Below are 17,622 nucleotides of genomic sequence, written 5' to 3' on the forward strand. Positions count from 1 at the left end.
ATGTTCTAGATGAAACTTTTTTTTATTTTAATTGGCAAAACTTTCCTACACATTATTGATAATTAGTGAGCTCTACATTTGGAATACAAAATATTTTTCATACAGAACAGAATGGAAATTAAGGGCCTATTTTCCTGTTGTTTCACTGGGGATTCATGAGTAATTCCGATAAGAGTAACACAGGGATTGGCAACCTTTGGCACGTGGCACGCTAGAGTAAGCCCCCTGGCGGGCCGGGCTGGTTTGTTTACCTGCCACATCCGCAGGTTCGGCCGATCATGGCTCCCACTGGCTGTGGTTCACTGCCCCAGGCCAATGGGGGCTGCAGGAAACGGTGCAGGCCGAGGGATGTGCTGGCCGCAGCTTCCTGATGCCCACATTGGCCTGGAGCGGCAAACTGCAGCCAGTGGGAGCTGCGATCAGCTGAACCTGAGTATGCAGCACATAAACAAACCGGCCCGGCCCGCCAAGGGGCTTACCCTGGCTTGCTGCATGTCAAAGATTGCCGATCCGTGGAGTAACATATAACATGCATATGCTGCTTTCTACAGTATCATCATAAGAAGCTTCCACATATGTCAGTTGGAGTTCTGTGCATGAAGTGAGTGCAGCATATGGCCTATATATATATATATATATATATATATATATATATATATATACACACCCACACCATATTATTATATTATTATACAAGGAATAATATGGTACTTTCTTACTTCACTACATGTTATGTGTCTTATGGAGATAATGTTGTTCTTAATTGTTACCCAGGGTTTTGCCAATGCCATACTAATCACTTGCATGTAATGAGCTGCACTGCTCAATGGCTAGTACAGGTTCCTCCTGTTATGAGGAAATTTCTAACCCTTAAAGTGTCTTGAGATTACCCCAAAATAATTTCCTAGATGGTGTAAGAGGAGGGTCATGTTGGGGCTGAAAGGAAGGAAGGAAGATTATATGTCTGGGTTGGGGAGGAATATGGCAGAGTAAGGCTTCACTATGTCTGATTTTCTGCTGCTGTTACATACATGAGCAAATTTACAGCAGAGATATAAGTTAAAGCCCAGTATAGCACATCTGATCAAGAGTGTTTGCCATTATCATTTGTATTGTGGTGGTGCCAAGGAGCTCCAGCCATGGACTAGGACCCCATTGTACAGTTCCCATGTTTTCAGTTTTGAGGTGTGTGTTGAGGCGGCTGCCCCACCCCCATGAGAGAGAGGGCTACAGTAGGCCAGAGCGGCTGCACAGGTCGGCAGCCAATTAGGGAAAGGCCTACTGAGAGCCAATCAGGGCTGAGATTAGAGCCAGCCAATCAGGGCTAGGCTAGGCCCTATATAAAGGCTCCCTAGGAAAGGAGCAGGCAGTCTGTCCCAGACCTTCATGGGGGAAGGTCTGTCTCTGAGCAGGAGACCAGCACCTTGGACAGAGCAGTGCTAGGGAAGGGCAGAAGGAGCTGGGGAGCTCCAGCCAAGGAAAACCCCGGGCTGTGGGCCTTGCTGCAAAGGGCTGAGTGGGTGCACAGGACCGAAGTGGAAGCAGCCCAGGGACAAAGTCTGACAAGGGGAGAGAAGGAGGGCAGGGAGGCTGCTGCTAGAGGGTCCCTGGGTTGGGACCTAGAGTAGTGGGTGGGCCTGGGTCGTTCCTCCCCTTCCACCTGGCTGAGGAGAAGCCTGGCCTGATACAGGCTGTGGCTGGCCACTGTGACAAAGGGGCTAGACTTTGAGGCTGCAGCCAGCCACTAGAACAGGTGCAGATAGAGGACTGCTGATAACACCAACCACCCCCAGAAGGGGGTGAGACCAGAGCAGTGGGCACTGCCAGAGGGCAGCATCCTGAAGAGGACGCTGCTGAGCGGGAAGCAACGTGGGTCCGGACACCAACAGGGGAGCAGATGATGGATGGGACACCACTGGCAGATGGTGCCCTGCAGAGGACAGAGCTAATTCCCAGATGTGCCAGCGGGAGGTGCTGCAGTGGTGAGTCCTAACTCCTTCACAAGGAGCTGTTAGATTTTCAGTTGATTTTAGATGATCATATTATAGCAGTGAACAGGACAGAACTTTTCTATCTGAGCCTAGCCAGAAGATTACCTCTGTTCCTTTCTGATGTGAACCATGATTCTGTTAGCCAGGCCTTGAAACCATTTGGCAAATGACCTTGGTGCAGAATTCCACAGCACAGTTGTTGCATGGAACATTTACCCATGGTCACATGACATCTGTCAGGAATGAGGACTTGCACCTGTGCCTGCTTAGTCTCTGGGCAGCCTATGAGCACAGGGGAGCCACAGCAGGGGCCTCTGATTGACCACTCCACCCGATTGGTAGAGGAAGTGAGCAAACCCGCTCTAAGCCCAATAGCAACAATAGGTCTGTGGCTGTTGAATTCTTATTCCTACACCTGTGACTGCTTCTGTGCCAGCCTTGCTCCCTGACCCCTTGACTGGTTTCTGGATTTCTGATCTGACCACTAAGCCTGGCTCCTGCTTGAAACACCTGGAGTCACTACCCAGGTCCTAATTCATGACAACACCCATGCTCTGATCAATGTTGGCTGCCAGCTGGTGTCTCGGCAGAGTTTTACTTGCTAGTTTTGTTCTGTAAATTACTAAATGGCTTGGGAACTGCCTGTCTAACAGACTCCATCTCTGATCACGACTACTGCAGCTGTGATTTGCTTCAGCTAGATTCTCCTAATAGAGATGGTGCAGGGTATTCTCCAAGAGGACCTCTTGGATCTCAGACTTGCTCCCCTATTCTGCAGTGTACCTTAAAAGTTATCAGACTCAGGCTGATTCTTAGGGCTTCAGCTAGCCCTGAACAGCTGGATAGAGTGAGATTTTTGTGGTATAATTTGTTTTGAGACACCAGTTGGTTAATTTAACTTTTTTTGGTAGGCTCTGGAGGGGTTAGTGGAAGGAAGATGCTATGATGTTATTGGGAACAGAACTGATTATTACATAACCAGGACGTGTGCCGTCTGGCCGAATGGTCAGAGCCTAGGGTCAGAACCAGAGTCAGAGGCCAGAGCCAAGGGGACAGAACAAGGTTACCTGGAGTAAGGCAAGGCAGGGGCTATTGCAGCCATGGTCAAATGCATTGAGTAGCTGCTGAACTCGGGGGGTTAAGAGCTGATTTGCTAATTCTTCCTATCAGTCAGGTATTGTAGCCCATCAGGCAGCCTACCACAGGCCAGCTGCACTTGTTTAGTTGCCCAGAGACCTTATTCCTGCCCTTATTCCTGTCATTAATAATAGCATGATTTGTGTAGATATGTAGGTATGTGTGGCCCCCCTCTCCCACCGTCAGACTCTGAGATTGGCCATGCCCCTTTGCTGTCACACTCCTGGAATAACAGTCTAAGACAAGGGAGAAGTTAGCAGTCTCAGGGCTCGATCCCTCCAGCAGGGTACAGCAGTGAGTGAGTCAGGGGCCCAAGCCATCAGGCAGGGTAGGGAACCAAACCGTCTAAAGCCCAACCCTCAGGCAGGGTACAGCCAGGTATAGTCTGGGAACCCCAGCCCTCAGACAGGGCAGGGTACCAGCAGTCTAGGACTCCAGACTTCAGGCAGGAGTGAGCACCCAACAGACTCTAGGGGCTTCAGAAAGGGGTGAACACCCAGCAGAGTCTAGCATCCTAGTTTTGTGGACAGACTCCAACAGGCCTCCTGGTCAAGGGTGGGGATGCTGCCATCCCAGGGGTGGGGTGGCAGAGGGTAGGGGGACACAAGCCCACCTAACTCCACCGGCTCCCAGCCCAGGGCCCTGACAGCGGGGATCCAGCCACAACATGCTGACCAGGACTCGGGCAACAATCCAGCCAGACTGTGGTCGGCTGTCCCAGGGCTACTTCCCACCCTCCACTCAAGGTGTACCTGTATTTCAGGATTGTCTTCCATCTCCCCTGGGTACATTGCAAGTGGTAATCCCAGCTGCTCCTCCACATCAGGCCTGTCTGGTAGCTCGGGCAGTTCGGATAAGTCCTCAGGACAGCAGAAGTCATCAGTGGGCTCTGGCTCCAGCAGCAGGGTGGAAGCATCTACCTGCCTCACAACTTTAGCTCAACTGAGCTACAGGGCTTACCTTTTCTTACTTCCTGTTCCTGTCCTGCCCTCTGCTTCTGGCATGGTTGATGTGGCTTTCCTGATTATGTTCACCATGGGGCATCTGGCCCTCCCTCACTGTCAGTCTCCAAGGGAGGCCATGTCTCTGCTACAATTAGAAAGAGATTCTCAATTTGTCTGACAATTTACTTATTTTTTCAGTCAGCAATAGTGGAAATCCACGTGATCCATGTTTTTCACTCAGTTATTTCCATATCATGTGCTGAGTTTGAAAGTAAAAAGATTTTATTTCCCAGTTGTCAACCCTAAGAATTCAACATGAGCTCTGAAAGTCAAGCTGGGTTCTTCCTCATGCATCACCACCTCTAAGAAATATCTTGGAGGCAAAATTATACCCTCAGTGACACTTGTGAAGCAACAGTGCCTTCAGTGGGATTTATAGGTTGTACTGATTGGAACTTAGTAAACAACTCTTGATGAATAATACTCAGCTTACTCATTCTTAATTATCTTGGTTCTACAGGATTAACATGATCAAACTGAAGTGTGTGTATGTATTTGTTTGTGTGTGTGTATAAAATGCTGTGTGTGGGTGTGGTGTTACTAACATACTTCTGAACACACATAGGAAGCAGAAACATTCAATGAGAAACTACCATTTTTATAATCACTTTTCTGGGCAGACCAACTTATGAACTCCTTCATACTCAGCCAGCAATAGTGATAAACTTATGTTGTTATTGAAATGAAAACAATCAAGTTCTAGCATACCAATTAGTATAATTGGAGACTAGAATACCAAATATACTCCTGACAGAAATCAACTATCTAGTTATACCCATAAGTCTAAAGGAATTTTTACTCCACCTATCAAGTTATGTTACAATGCATTATGTATAAAAATTGCATAACACAAAATAGTGCTGAAGGGAGTCCCATTTGCCAATATTCAATGTGAACAAGCCTATTAAACTCATGAGCTCAATGACATTCATTTGTCCTTTCAGAATCATCACAGTGAATCATTACCCTGATAGGGCCGTGTGCTGAAGGTTGCCAACCCCTGCCTTAGATAGCTTCCCATAAAATGGCATTACAAATTATCACCCAAAGTTCCAATCTTGCAAATACTTATGACTGCTTAAATTTACATATATGATTAGTCCCATTGTGTCAACCAAAAAGGTTTAGAGTCCTGGTCTACTGTAGGAAACAAGTGGATAAAACACTCTATAAACTCATAGAATCTTTCTTTCTTTCTTTCACACATCAGTGATAAGCATATTAAAAACAGAGATAATTTAAAGATAAAAACATATAACTAACAGAACTAAATGAATAAATGCTAGCATAGAAAAAATTATCTCTAAATCTATATCAGCTGGAGTTTAACATTTTGACTCACCTGTTCCCAAAAGTCAGTTTGTTTCAAACAAAGTATGTAAATAGGAACGCAATCATAAAGCACTGATCTGATGTGTTTATAAAAGTACTAAAAAATAGTTTAAACTGCAGGTTTGAGGAAGTTTATAAAGAATTTAGTTCCAAAATGTTGCACTGTGTCAAGTCATATTGAATTATGTCAGTAATGTCATACTGCATTACATCATGTCCTTAATAGAAACAAAACCAACAAAGCATGAAGTAATGTGACATGTCAGATAAAAATATATATTCCTTGTTTGCCTTTCAGCCCCCTTTACCACTAACCCTTCACCAAGGAGCTTTGTTTATTCATTGAAGTATAGTTCTTACTTTGTTTCATTCTATTACGGAATGAAGCTTTAGGGTAAGACATTGTAGGAAGGTTTTCAAAGGATAATGAATATTGTAAAGTGCCCAGATCTCTTAGAAATACTACTGTATTTTACAGTAACTGCTACCAACACTGTGACACCATTATTGTCAAATGTTTTCTTGCCGTTTGGACCATTGCTATAAAGAAGAGACAGTCATATACACAATAGAAAACAGTAATTTGGATGTCTATTAGCCAATATGTATATTTGTTATGCATATGGCACAGAAAACTAATACAAGTTTTAGCATGTAAACAACTACAGGTAGTCTTCAATGCATATCTTTGCTGCAGATCTTCTATGTGTGGTTTAAGCTGAAAGATGACTTCTCAAATGATGGTATGGAATTCTCCTTTTCATGTTGTACTACTTTGCCTCTGACTAGTATAGTGACCAAGAATGGCTAGTTGGGCTCATGACTACTCCAAAGGTTCAGCTTAAAAATATTTAAGTCATTGGCTATCCTTCATTAACATGTCCCATACCAGCATTCTCCTTGATGACTCAAATTTAGACTGGCTGGGAAATGAGTCTCTCTCTCTCTCTCTCTCTCTCTCTCTCTCAGGTATGAAGAAGAAATTGATCTAACAGAGAGAGAAGGAGAAACAAGTCAGAAATAAAAAGAACTTGCATTATAGCCTTAGACTTCGTGCTGCTATTCCTGCTGCTTCCTGTGCTTATGATACATATCTTCCACCTGTTGATGGAGAAGCCCAGGGGATAAAATCCTGCCCTGCTGAAGTCAGGAGTTTTACCATTCACTTTACTGGGCCCAAGATTTCACCCAAGATGTCTGACAGCACTTTAGGCAGAAGTCTTGTACTAATGGCTCACTATTTGGAGAGACACTGACTGAACCAACCATCAGTACACAAGTGGTTTCAGTAAGCAGGCTGCTTTTGCGCACCATACCATTCTCAGTGTGTCTGTGACCATCGTGATAGGTAGTAATATGGATAATAGAATACATAGACTTTTAGTGCAAGGTTTCTCAGTCTGTTTTACACAAAACCAGACCTTGATTAATTCAGGTAACATGAGTTGCCAAAGGGGGAACTGACATGTCTGCTAGTTTTTGAGAGATTAGGGTCTGAACTGAACTAAAAGCAGTTTATGTGCAGATAAACCAGAAACACCACTTTTATTGGAAGAGCGACATCAAAGCAAAAGGCAGAGTGTCCCACAGTAATATGTTTCAGTCTGAGAAGACTGATGCAGATTTGCACTCACCTTCTTCACTAACTTTTATATTAAAAAAGAACAACTTTTTTGGCACAAATTGGCTTTTAAGAGAGATGAAGCAGTTCGATACATATGCATGCTATACATCATACATATATGCATGCAAACTATATCCTAAATGTGACATGTAGTCAGACTAAACTGCATGGGTTCTTGTGTCCCTTTCAAGTCAGAACAAAAATATGGGAGAAGAAATTTGCCAAGTCTTTTGAAATGATAAAGAAGGCAGAAATAGCAATCTTCAAAGCCAGGAAGAGAAAGTGTTTTCCATGTATCCCAAAGCAATGTTGTTACAAGATTAATAGAAATTCTACAAGAAGATGAAAAATATAAGATGCAGTATTAAAAACTTAAATAATTTCAAAGAAAAAGAAATCAAAAGTACAGCAATTAGTATAAGGCACATTCAAATCTGGTTTTAATTTTCATGTAATTATTGGGGCCATCAAACATGGAAGAAATATTGTAGTGGATGGCACACTAACTGTAACTTCTTGAAAAGGGAATGTTAGAGAGAGGTGGATGAGCATGCAGTCTTTTTAGAGTCACCTTTAAAGTGTTAAGGGGCAAAGCCATATGAAACTGAAAAACTCAGATGAGAGACAGATCTAGTGGCGGGTGGTGATGAGAAGATGAAATATTTGGAAGAAATGCCTTTAACATAGCAGCATTACTTTAACCCTTCTGGACATTTGCAGTGTCTGTGCTATTAGAAGACCCATGTATCTAAAAATACTGCATTAATTTTCTATTTGAGATGAAAGTTTCTGGAGTTCTGAGCTATGTCAGTTACTTGCCAGTACCCTTTCAAGGACTTTCTCTTCTGTTCAGCTCCACAGAGATTCTCATAGGCAAGAGTCATGCTGAAAAGGGCAGAAGAGCATCAAACTAGTACAGGTAATGGGGGAAGAATGATCAAATAGTCACTTCTATATCAGTGAAAGCTTACCATGCACTTGTCTTTTCCAGAACATTCAAAAACAAAGTTTAAGCAGAGCAACAAAATGCATTAAAGGTCTTCAAAATGACCACAGACCTGTCATGGTACAAATACACAGAAGCATCTGGCCTAAAGGTTACTGATGTCAATGACTTCCCCTCGCCTCCTGTTAGACAATAGTACCTTGGCTATGTAAGGCTACTATATTACTTAGGAGGCAGAACAGTGCTGAGGAGGAGGAGGACATTCACTGCTCAAGTACCAGTTGCTAGAGGCATTATGCGCTTTTTAGGTATAATATCCCTAGAAGTGCTGGAATGAGTGCAGTGAATAGGGGTACTTGGTAGAGTCCTGAATTACATTTTTGAACCATAGAAGTGTAGGACTGGAAGGGACCTCAATAAATCATCTAGTCCAGTCCCCCCATATTCAAGGCAGGACTAAGTAATAATTAGACCATTCCTGACAGGTGTTTGTCTAACTTGTTCTTAAAAACCTCCAATGATAGAGATTCCACAGCCTCCCTAGGCAATTTGTTCAGCATGACAGTTAGGAAGTTTTTCTAATGTCCAACCTAAACCTTCCTTGCTGCAATTTACGCCCATTGCTTCTTGTCATATCCTGAGAGGTTAATGAGCAATTTTTCACCTTCCTCCTTGTAAAAACCTTTTATGTACTTGAAAATTGTTATCATGTCCCCCCTCAGCTTTCTCTTCTCCACACTAAAGAAACTCATAAAAAAATGTTTAATCTTCCCTCATAGGTCATATTTCTGGCCTCTAATTATTTTTGTTGCTCTTCTCTGGATTTTCTGCAATTTGTTCACATCTTTCCTGAAATATGGTGCCCAGAACTGGACACAATACTCCAGCTGAGGCTTTATCAGCACAGAACAGTGGAAAAATTACTTCTCATGTCTTGTTTACAACACACCTGATAATACATCCGAGAATGACGTTTGCACTTTTTATTTTTGGTAACAGTGTTGCCCTGTTGACTTATATTTAGCTTCTGATGAGCTATAACCCCCAGATCCCTTTCCACAGAACTCCTTCTTAGGAAGTCATTTCCCATTTTGTATGTGTGCAATTGATTGTTCCTTCCTAAATGGATGATTTTGCATTTTTCCATATTGAATTTCATCCTATTTACTTCAGATTATTTCTTGAGTTTTTCCAGATCATTTTTAATTTTAATCCTATCCTCCAAAGGAACCCCTCCGAGTTCGGTATCATCTGCAACTTTATAAGTGTAATCTCTGTGCCATTATATAAATGATAAAGATATTGAATAGAAACAGACTGAGAACCGATCCCTTTAGGACCCCACTCAATATGCCCTTCCAGCTTGACTGTGAACCCCTGATAAGTGCTCTACTGATTACTGATAACTACTACATGCCTTTTTCCCTTCTCAAAGTGGCATCCATTATTTAAATATATACTGTGGAGCTAAACAGTTGTGCTATGCACCCTCTCAAAGCTTATTGCTGTTCGTCTGCTATCTTGTGGTGTTGTGTAAGAGATTGAATATATGGCTAAATGGAGTCCTGGAGGATTCATGGAGTGACCACAGAGAGGTTTGGGTCATCTTTACCCTGTTGGTCCTCAGCTTAGCCACTTTCTGGGAACATTGTCTCTGACCTTTATATACTTCTCTTGGATCTGCCTCAGCAAGTGATGATGTGGTGAATCTTCAATTGCACAAAGACTGGATTTTTTCCAAATATTCCTTCTGTGCATTTATGAGGCTCTAAGTTAATAGCAATAAATGTATCTGATTCATAATTTAAGGCAGAGTAGCATCACCATAGGCAGTGAAAGTTCAATATCTAAGCCCACTGGGCCACTGAACTCAAATGATTTCCCTTCCTTGCTCTGGACAGAGCATCTACACTCAGGGTATAATCCAAACCTGCTTTCTTTAGGAATGCTTTAAGGTTAACTGAAATAACATGATCAAAATATAAACATCAGCCTAAGTTTTATTCCCAGTCTTGGCTGTTTCTAGGCTGTTCCCTACCGGACCTCAGTCCCTACCTCTAGTTCCCTCTACTTCAGAGAGATACTCCAGCCTCTTTGACTCTTATTCTGTAGCTAATTGTGCAGACCTGATCTCAGCAGGAAAATCCTCTGCCTCCTTACACAGGGTCCTAGAACATGCACCCTAATACAACCACCTAGACATTTGCTCTAAGTTTCCTTCACAAATAGTAGCATTTGAGACACCTTTTGACTTTCTTTAATTAGGACAGTGTGAAAAGGTGTTTTTTTCCCTTAAAAATTAAAAAAAAAAAGTTTAGCAAGTACTACTAAAAAAACACAAACTTTCTAACAGTAGAAACTTTGTAAAATTTTTGTCAGCAAAACCATTTCTGTACATGCCACTAAATTATTTAAAATTACAATACTAAGGTTGGCAAAATTTTCTGGTGGCTAATAAACCACTCCACACTATCCTTCACCTAATTGAAATGACAACTGCAAGTAATTTATGTTGATGTTTTCCTCAGACAGTACTGGAAGCTTGAAACCTGGGAACAGAAATAAAAGGAACTGCAAGCCGTACAGTTTCCCAGAAATTAGAAGGTATGGGAGGATCTTTGATTCTACCAACTTGGAAGTGATAGCTGTATTTTTATTTTTTAAAATGCATAATCATTTCTATAGCAAAGCCACAACTGATATTCCCATCATTGTTTTGCTGATGCCTTCTCTATAACACTTAATGGGCCAAACTTCTCAGAAATCAATTGACTAGTCAAGATGTTATGGAGTCTTTAGTTCAACAGCACAACAGTCAGATTTCCAGCTTTAATGCACACTTGAATCAGACACGATATTCAAAATCCAGATTGATATTTCAAAACAAATCATGTGTTTAATATAAATTTCTGACACTTCACATGAAGTCATTTTGCTTTTTGGTCAGAGTATGTCACACAGTGTCATGTCACAACTTGTCAAGAGTGATGTGAGTGCAGCGCAATGTGACAAACCAATACGACATGCCGAAAGAAGAACAATATTTTTTAGACTGTTTGCCAATCATTGAAATCACAAATATCTTCTCTGAGAAATATACATCTAATGGACAAGTATCTAATTTTAGTAGTATATAGGCCTACTTGCTAATGTCAGTGTCTAACTCCTATATTCAGGGCTCTGTATATTCTGTAGCATAGTAGAACGATATTCTCTGACAAGGGTTCCTGATTTGTGGGTGTACCAAAAATAAATGAAAATTCCCTGGCCTTATTGACAGCAGAATCTTCCTAGAACAGGGATTGGCAACCTTGGCACACAGCTCACCAGGGTAAACATCCTGGCAATCCAGGCTGGTTTGTTTACCTGCCGTGTCCACAGGTTTGGCTGATCGCGGCTCCCACTGGCTGTAGTTCACCGTCCCAGGCCAATGGGGGCGGCGGGAAGCAGCCCGGGCTGAGGGATGTGCTGGCCACAGCTTCCCGCAGCTTCCATTGGCCTGGGATGGTGAACTGTGGCCAGTAGGAGCTGTGATCTGCCAAACCTGTGGACATGGCAGGTAAACAAACTGTCCCAGCCCGCCAGGGGCTTATCCTGGTGAGCCGCTTGCCAAAGGTTGCTGATCCTTGTCCTAGAACATGTACTTTTAGGGGAAAATCTCAAATCTCAACCCAATTACTTGGGCTGAATACTGGGGGCTATGCCTCACAAAGCTGTGGAGCAGGAGTGGACCTGATGCATCGAGGCTGCTGCAGCCTAATGCTGGAACAGTCTCTGTGCTCTTAGCAATCCTATTCTCTGTGGGGAAGAGAGGGATCTGTATAACAAATCCTGTTTTTAGCCACACAAAGGTTGAATGGGCTATAAATCAGGATAGAATTTGGCCCTTGACTTACATTATTGGCTGAACTGGTTTAGCTTAACAGTCAGGGTAATTAACCATTGGAACAATTTACCAAGGTTTGTGGTGGATACTCCATCACTGGCATTTTTAAAATCACGGTTGGATTTAATAAAAAAATATATGCTCAAAGGAATTGTTTTGGAAGGAGTACAAGAAGTCAGACTACGTGGTCACAATGGTCCCCTCTGACCTTGGAATCTGAGTATATAAAAATATTTCCCTATCTGAGCTAATTTGACTGGTTAGCTAGGAAAGGATTAGGAACAAATAAATTGTTAAACAAAAGCAGAACCCTCCCCTCTCCCCCCAACTGCCATATCAAAAGAAACAATCCCCTTTACAAATCATTGGTTTTCTTTTTGCCTTCTCATGCTGGTGGGGGGATTATCAGGACATTTAAAAGCTAAATGAGGCATTAACTATAATTAGGGGTTACCTTTCTGATAAAAGCATTAGGGCATTGTCTTTGTCCTTAGGAAAATCATCAGTTCACCTAACAAGAACCAGAATGGTGAAATCTATTTTTTTTTAAAGCAAAACTGTCATTAAAGCCAGTGAAAATGTAATCCTTCGAAAGTCTGAGTAAAAACTGCTGCAGGGCTTAATAATTTGACCCTCTGTGCACAAAACTGGTAGCAGTGTTTCATTTAATATATGAACAATAGTTTGTTCCTCCAATTCCTCTAAACCAACAGACTTCAAAAACTTCCATGAAAAAGAAAATACTTCTTTTTTATAAGTGGTCTCCAAACATGTACACATTGAGCCCTGCTATTAAGTCTAAGTCACATCATTCATCTTCAAGAGCCAAATTCTGTCCTTAAGAGTCCGTGTATGGCTCCTATTAGCCAATTTAAATAATCTTTGCACATACAAGAGCAAAATTTTCACAAATGTTAGAAAACAGGAAAGAAAATAATGGAAGTAAAACATACTGAGCCTCATTCTATGCTGATCTTCATTACACGTGTGTAAATCCAGACTAATTCCACTGAATTGAACCAAAGTATACTGATGTCAAAGCAGCATACGTGAAACCAGCCTAAGTAATTGTGTGTATCCCATTTTGTTTGCCCTTCTTCCCACACCCCTCCTATTATTTTTCACTCATTTGTTGTGTTTTGTTTTACACTAGATTGCACTGTGAGGTCCTCTGTGAAACCATGTTCTAAATTACTTTTTTCCACTGCCTACCATGATGGGGCCTTGGTCCTGATGAGGGCCTCTTTGGGTCTACCATAATTAACATACATACATAATTGTGCACTTAAATAAAACCTGAAATTCACTTTGACCATAGTCAGAATTCCTTTTACTGATTCTCTGCAAGCATTCATGTAAGCAAATAGTTATTCTCAATGATGATTGCAGGAAAAGTTGTTGTGTGAATATTTATATACATATATTTAGTTATAGTTAGTAGCTGACTTTTATTGGACTGTTTACTTGCAGTAAACAATTTTATTCAACACATTTCACATAATTATGTGCACATAGGTCTCCTGTTGACATAAATGCATGCAAGTTTGCAAATTGGCCTACCACCTCATAGCCAGATGTCTAAAAATCTTGTTTTCATCCAATAACAATTTAAATGATCAAATGTAAGGGACATAAAATGCTATATAACTAATGACTAATTATTTTCTGCAAACAAAATAGTCACTAATACAAGTGTCTCAAGTAGAGGACAGTACTTGCTAACCCTTATGGAAAAGTCAGGGGTACCTTAATACCTGAGATTTTTTTAACCTTCCTGAAGTTTAATAAATAATGCTGTTGCCAGCTTATGTCAACCTATTTATGTCAGCTCCCAGCGGTCTAAGTCGACCTATATTAGGTCGATGTTCAGCTTCAGGCAGGATACAGGTAGTGGAGAAGCCTTGGGCAGCTTCTCCCCTCTCCTGGTGGGGAATGGGGAGCTGAGGGGAGGGGCAGTCCGCTGATTGCCCGGGAGCCTGTGGGGAAGCCAGGATCCTGGCAGGGAGCGGCCAGCAGAGCTGAAAGACTGGGCTCTCAGCTCCTCACACTCCCCCTCTGAGATCAGAGGAAGCACTCCTGGTGAGGATGCGTGCCACCAACCCAAGGAGGGTAGTGTGGATGTGCACTACCACATTAATTACTGCAGTGGCTGTACATCAACCTAATATAGGCCGACTTCGGTTTGTAGTGTAGACATACACTTAGAATAATATCTACAGAATCCTTCTGGTTTCATCTCTATTATATTTCATAGGACTTTCCATAGAGAATACTCTCATTTACTCTGAATTCCTGTAAAAGTGATACACTCATTTGAATGGTATAAGGAAGATTTTTAATGATAAAATTGATTTTTTTCCTCCTATTCCTCAAGGTTTTTTTTTAATAATTGCAGAAGCAAATAAAACAAATTTACTTGCCCTGTAAATATCACTATATATTCTGATATTCATAAAATGAAAATCTAATGCCAGCATTACTTTAATGTCAATTTCCAACTCATTTATATATTAGATCTCCCTACTTACTTAATTTGGACCTGATATGGATGAGGTATATTTAATCCATTATGTTTTTATTCAAAAATGCAAAAGACCTTTAGCTTTCAAACCTGCTAATTCATTATTACTGGGAAATATTTAGGAGACCTTACACAAATATGATACATTGTGTAATCCTAGGAAACACTGTCAGATTATGGCAAATAAAATAATGGGGAAGCAGTGTTTCTTTTTGCATTTACTTGTTTGCATCTGGTGCAGTGCATTTCATTCTGTTCACCATAAAATTCAACACTAACGCCCTGTAGCACATTGATTTATTCTAAACTTTTTAATAAAAATGATGGTGCTCTTGCTAGCACTCAGTTCCTCCTCTTTTTCCCAAGTACTTTATTAATTTAACAAGTTGACTTTACAGCTTTAAAAGTAATGCTTTATGGGGAAACAAAGACACTCTCTCCATAGTTGTCATTTATTATAAAACTAATGCAGTTGCTGTCCTTTTCAATAAGCTAATTGGGTACAATTTGTCATACCATAACCATGAAAAATCATATGTGCACTGCAGAATTCATTCCTGTTGCAGACAGACAGGTGGAAGAGAGCATGTTTTGTAAAGGAAAGTGGTTTCTTTTTTTGGAAAATAAATATCATAAATGTGTACAATAGCTCTAGTGTGCACATCCAGATGTAATAAATGAATGTGCTCTAGAGCTATCTAGTATTGCCATGCCGGCAGGATAGCACAGGGAACAGGGGAGTGATTTACAATTCAGGAGGCTCAGGCTTTATTGCTAACCCTAATCCTGGCCTCTTGAATGATATTGGGTAAATTACTTTGCCAATCTCTGCCTCAGTTTCCACATCTATAAAATGAGGCTAATGATACTGACTTCCTTTGTAAAGCACTGAGATCTACTGATGAAAAGTGCTATATGAGAGCTTGGTATTACAATTGTTTTCTATACAGAGTTTTTTATTCCCAGTTCTAACACTAGTTAAAATTAAGAACAAAAGGAATTACATGTGCTCAGTGTGACAGACTAGGGATACATCTGTGTCAAACTGGTAACAACCTTCATTGTGACTTTCACTTTGCACTGTAACCTCCATGTTGGATTAAGATAGCCAGTTTGTGTTTGAAAACCAGCCTAATCTTGACAAGGTCAGCCTATTTTGGACATGGTCATGCTCATGTTAAATTATAGGAAACCTTGAAGAGGCTAACAATGAGAGAGCCATCAAGGGCCATCAGCGTTGAATGACTCTCCCCTACTGAAACAATGGGTTTTCTCCTGATAGAGCCTATGACTTTTATGCTGTACAAGCCTGACCAAAGCAGGGGGAGGGATGGAGCCTGGAATTCCTGCAGCTGATGCACATGGGCAAAACAGGGACAGACAGTTTTATAAAGTGGGTGCTTCTCTAAGCAAGTCACATGCAAGACCACCAGGCTAAGGAGGGAGAAGGCAGGAAGGGCTGTCTAACCTAAGGACTCTGATCAAACCCAGGTTTCATAAGAGGGGTTGGGGAGACTTCAGGGCAGTGACTGCAAGAACAGTTTGTTGTTTTACATAGGTCTGTAACTCTCTTGTGCTTTATTAAGAATAGAGTGTCTGTGGATAAGAAATTCCTTCATTACATCTGTGTTCCTTGCTTTCCTTCTATGTTGTCGCTGAAGGGTTTAACTACAAATCAGAACTGCCACAGCCAGGTGGACTCTGGGGGAATAAGTCCAAGCAACTGGGTGTTTGGTGGAGAGGAGATGAGGTACTGGCTCCAGGCTCCAAAGAGGCCTGAATGTGGGGTCACACTACTTAAGGGGGGTGTCAGTCACTGGGTCTGTGTCCAAGAGACCCAAAGTTAAGGACAATGAACAGATACTACCTAGGGGGACTTAGAAGAACATAAGGCTAGGATTTTGGACAACTTTTGACAGACTGCTGTCCATCCAGAAAAGAGGACAAAGTCAAATTATAACACTCAACACCTTTGAAAATCACGGCAGTCTTATTTATGTATGTGTGATGGGAATGCAGACCCAGACAAACACAGAAAGGGTTAAGGGAAACTGAGAACTCCTTTAACTTCATCTGATACATATTGGGTGAGGGCATAGTCAGGCTGAGGGAGGAACTTAAAAGAGCGTGCAGGGCAGTCAGTGGGGAAAGGATGGGCAGAAGACCTCTCCTGGGAGCAGAGATTTCCTTACACATACACACACCCCCAAACTCCCCACACACAATCTTCCCCCTAGTGGTCAACTAGTTACACAGTGTTGCCAATTTAGTCATTTTCCAGCCCCCTCTCCCACCCCTCATAAATTCAAACTCCCCCTCTAATTTCCTGAACTTGACCATCTCATGGTCACTGTCACCCAAGTTCCCAAACACTTTTGTTTCCCCTACTAATTCTTCCCTGTTTGTGAGCTGCAAGTCAAGACGAGCTCTGCCCCAGTTGGTTCCTCTACCACTTGCACCAGGAAATTGTCCACTACACTTTCCAAAAACTTCCTGGATTGTCTGTGCACCGCTGTATTGCTCTCCCAGCAGATATTGGGGTGATTGAAGTCCCCCATGAGAACCAGGGCCTGTGATCTAGAAACTTCTGTTAGTTGCCTGAAGAAAGCCTCATCCACCGCATCCCCCTGGTCTGATGGTTTATAGCAGACTTCCACCACCACATCACCCTTGTTGCTCACACTTCTAAACTTAATCCAGAGAGTCTCAGGTTTTTCTGCAATTTCATACTGGAGCTCTGAGCAGTCATACTGCTCTCTTACATACAATGCAACTCCCCCACCTTTTTCTGCCCTGCCTGTCCTTCCTGAACAGTTTATACTCCAGTCATGTGAGTTATCCCACCAAGTCTGTTATTCCAATCACATCATAATTCCTTCACTGTGCCAGGACTTCCAGTTCTCCCTGCTTGTTTCCCAGGCTTCTTGCATTTGAAGCAAGGTTTCACTCTCTCTCAACCAACTGAGGATGAGAAGGGGACCAAAACAAATGCTGCCTTGTCCCTCACAGCAGGGGAGATGCCTGTACACACTGCAGGCAATAAGAAGGCTCCTGCAGGACCCTGAGTTACTAGGGAGAAGATGCCAGCAGGAGAAGGCTGCCCAAAACTCTGATTCTGAAGACTAAGTGGGACTAGCTGAGGGAGACAAATTGCAGGAGGACAGCTTGGGACTCCAGGTAA

At 42.0% G+C, this 17,622-nt stretch overlaps 1 long non-coding RNA gene across 1 annotated transcript; it reads left to right on the forward strand.

The window, feature by feature from the left end:
* The first annotated feature begins 1,385 nt into the window (after nt 1-1,385).
* Nucleotides 1,386-13,185, forward strand: LOC120380344. The gene is made up of 5 exons (XR_005587731.1): nt 1,386-1,982; nt 6,434-6,752; nt 7,942-8,007; nt 10,563-10,638; nt 13,074-13,185. It is a non-coding gene; the product is annotated as an uncharacterized LOC120380344 (long non-coding RNA).
* Nucleotides 13,186-17,622: the final 4,437 nt, after the last annotated feature.

The sequence above is a fragment of the Mauremys reevesii genome, linkage group 1 (assembly GCF_016161935.1).
Source record: "Mauremys reevesii isolate NIE-2019 linkage group 1, ASM1616193v1, whole genome shotgun sequence".
NCBI lineage: Eukaryota > Metazoa > Chordata > Testudines > Geoemydidae > Mauremys > Mauremys reevesii.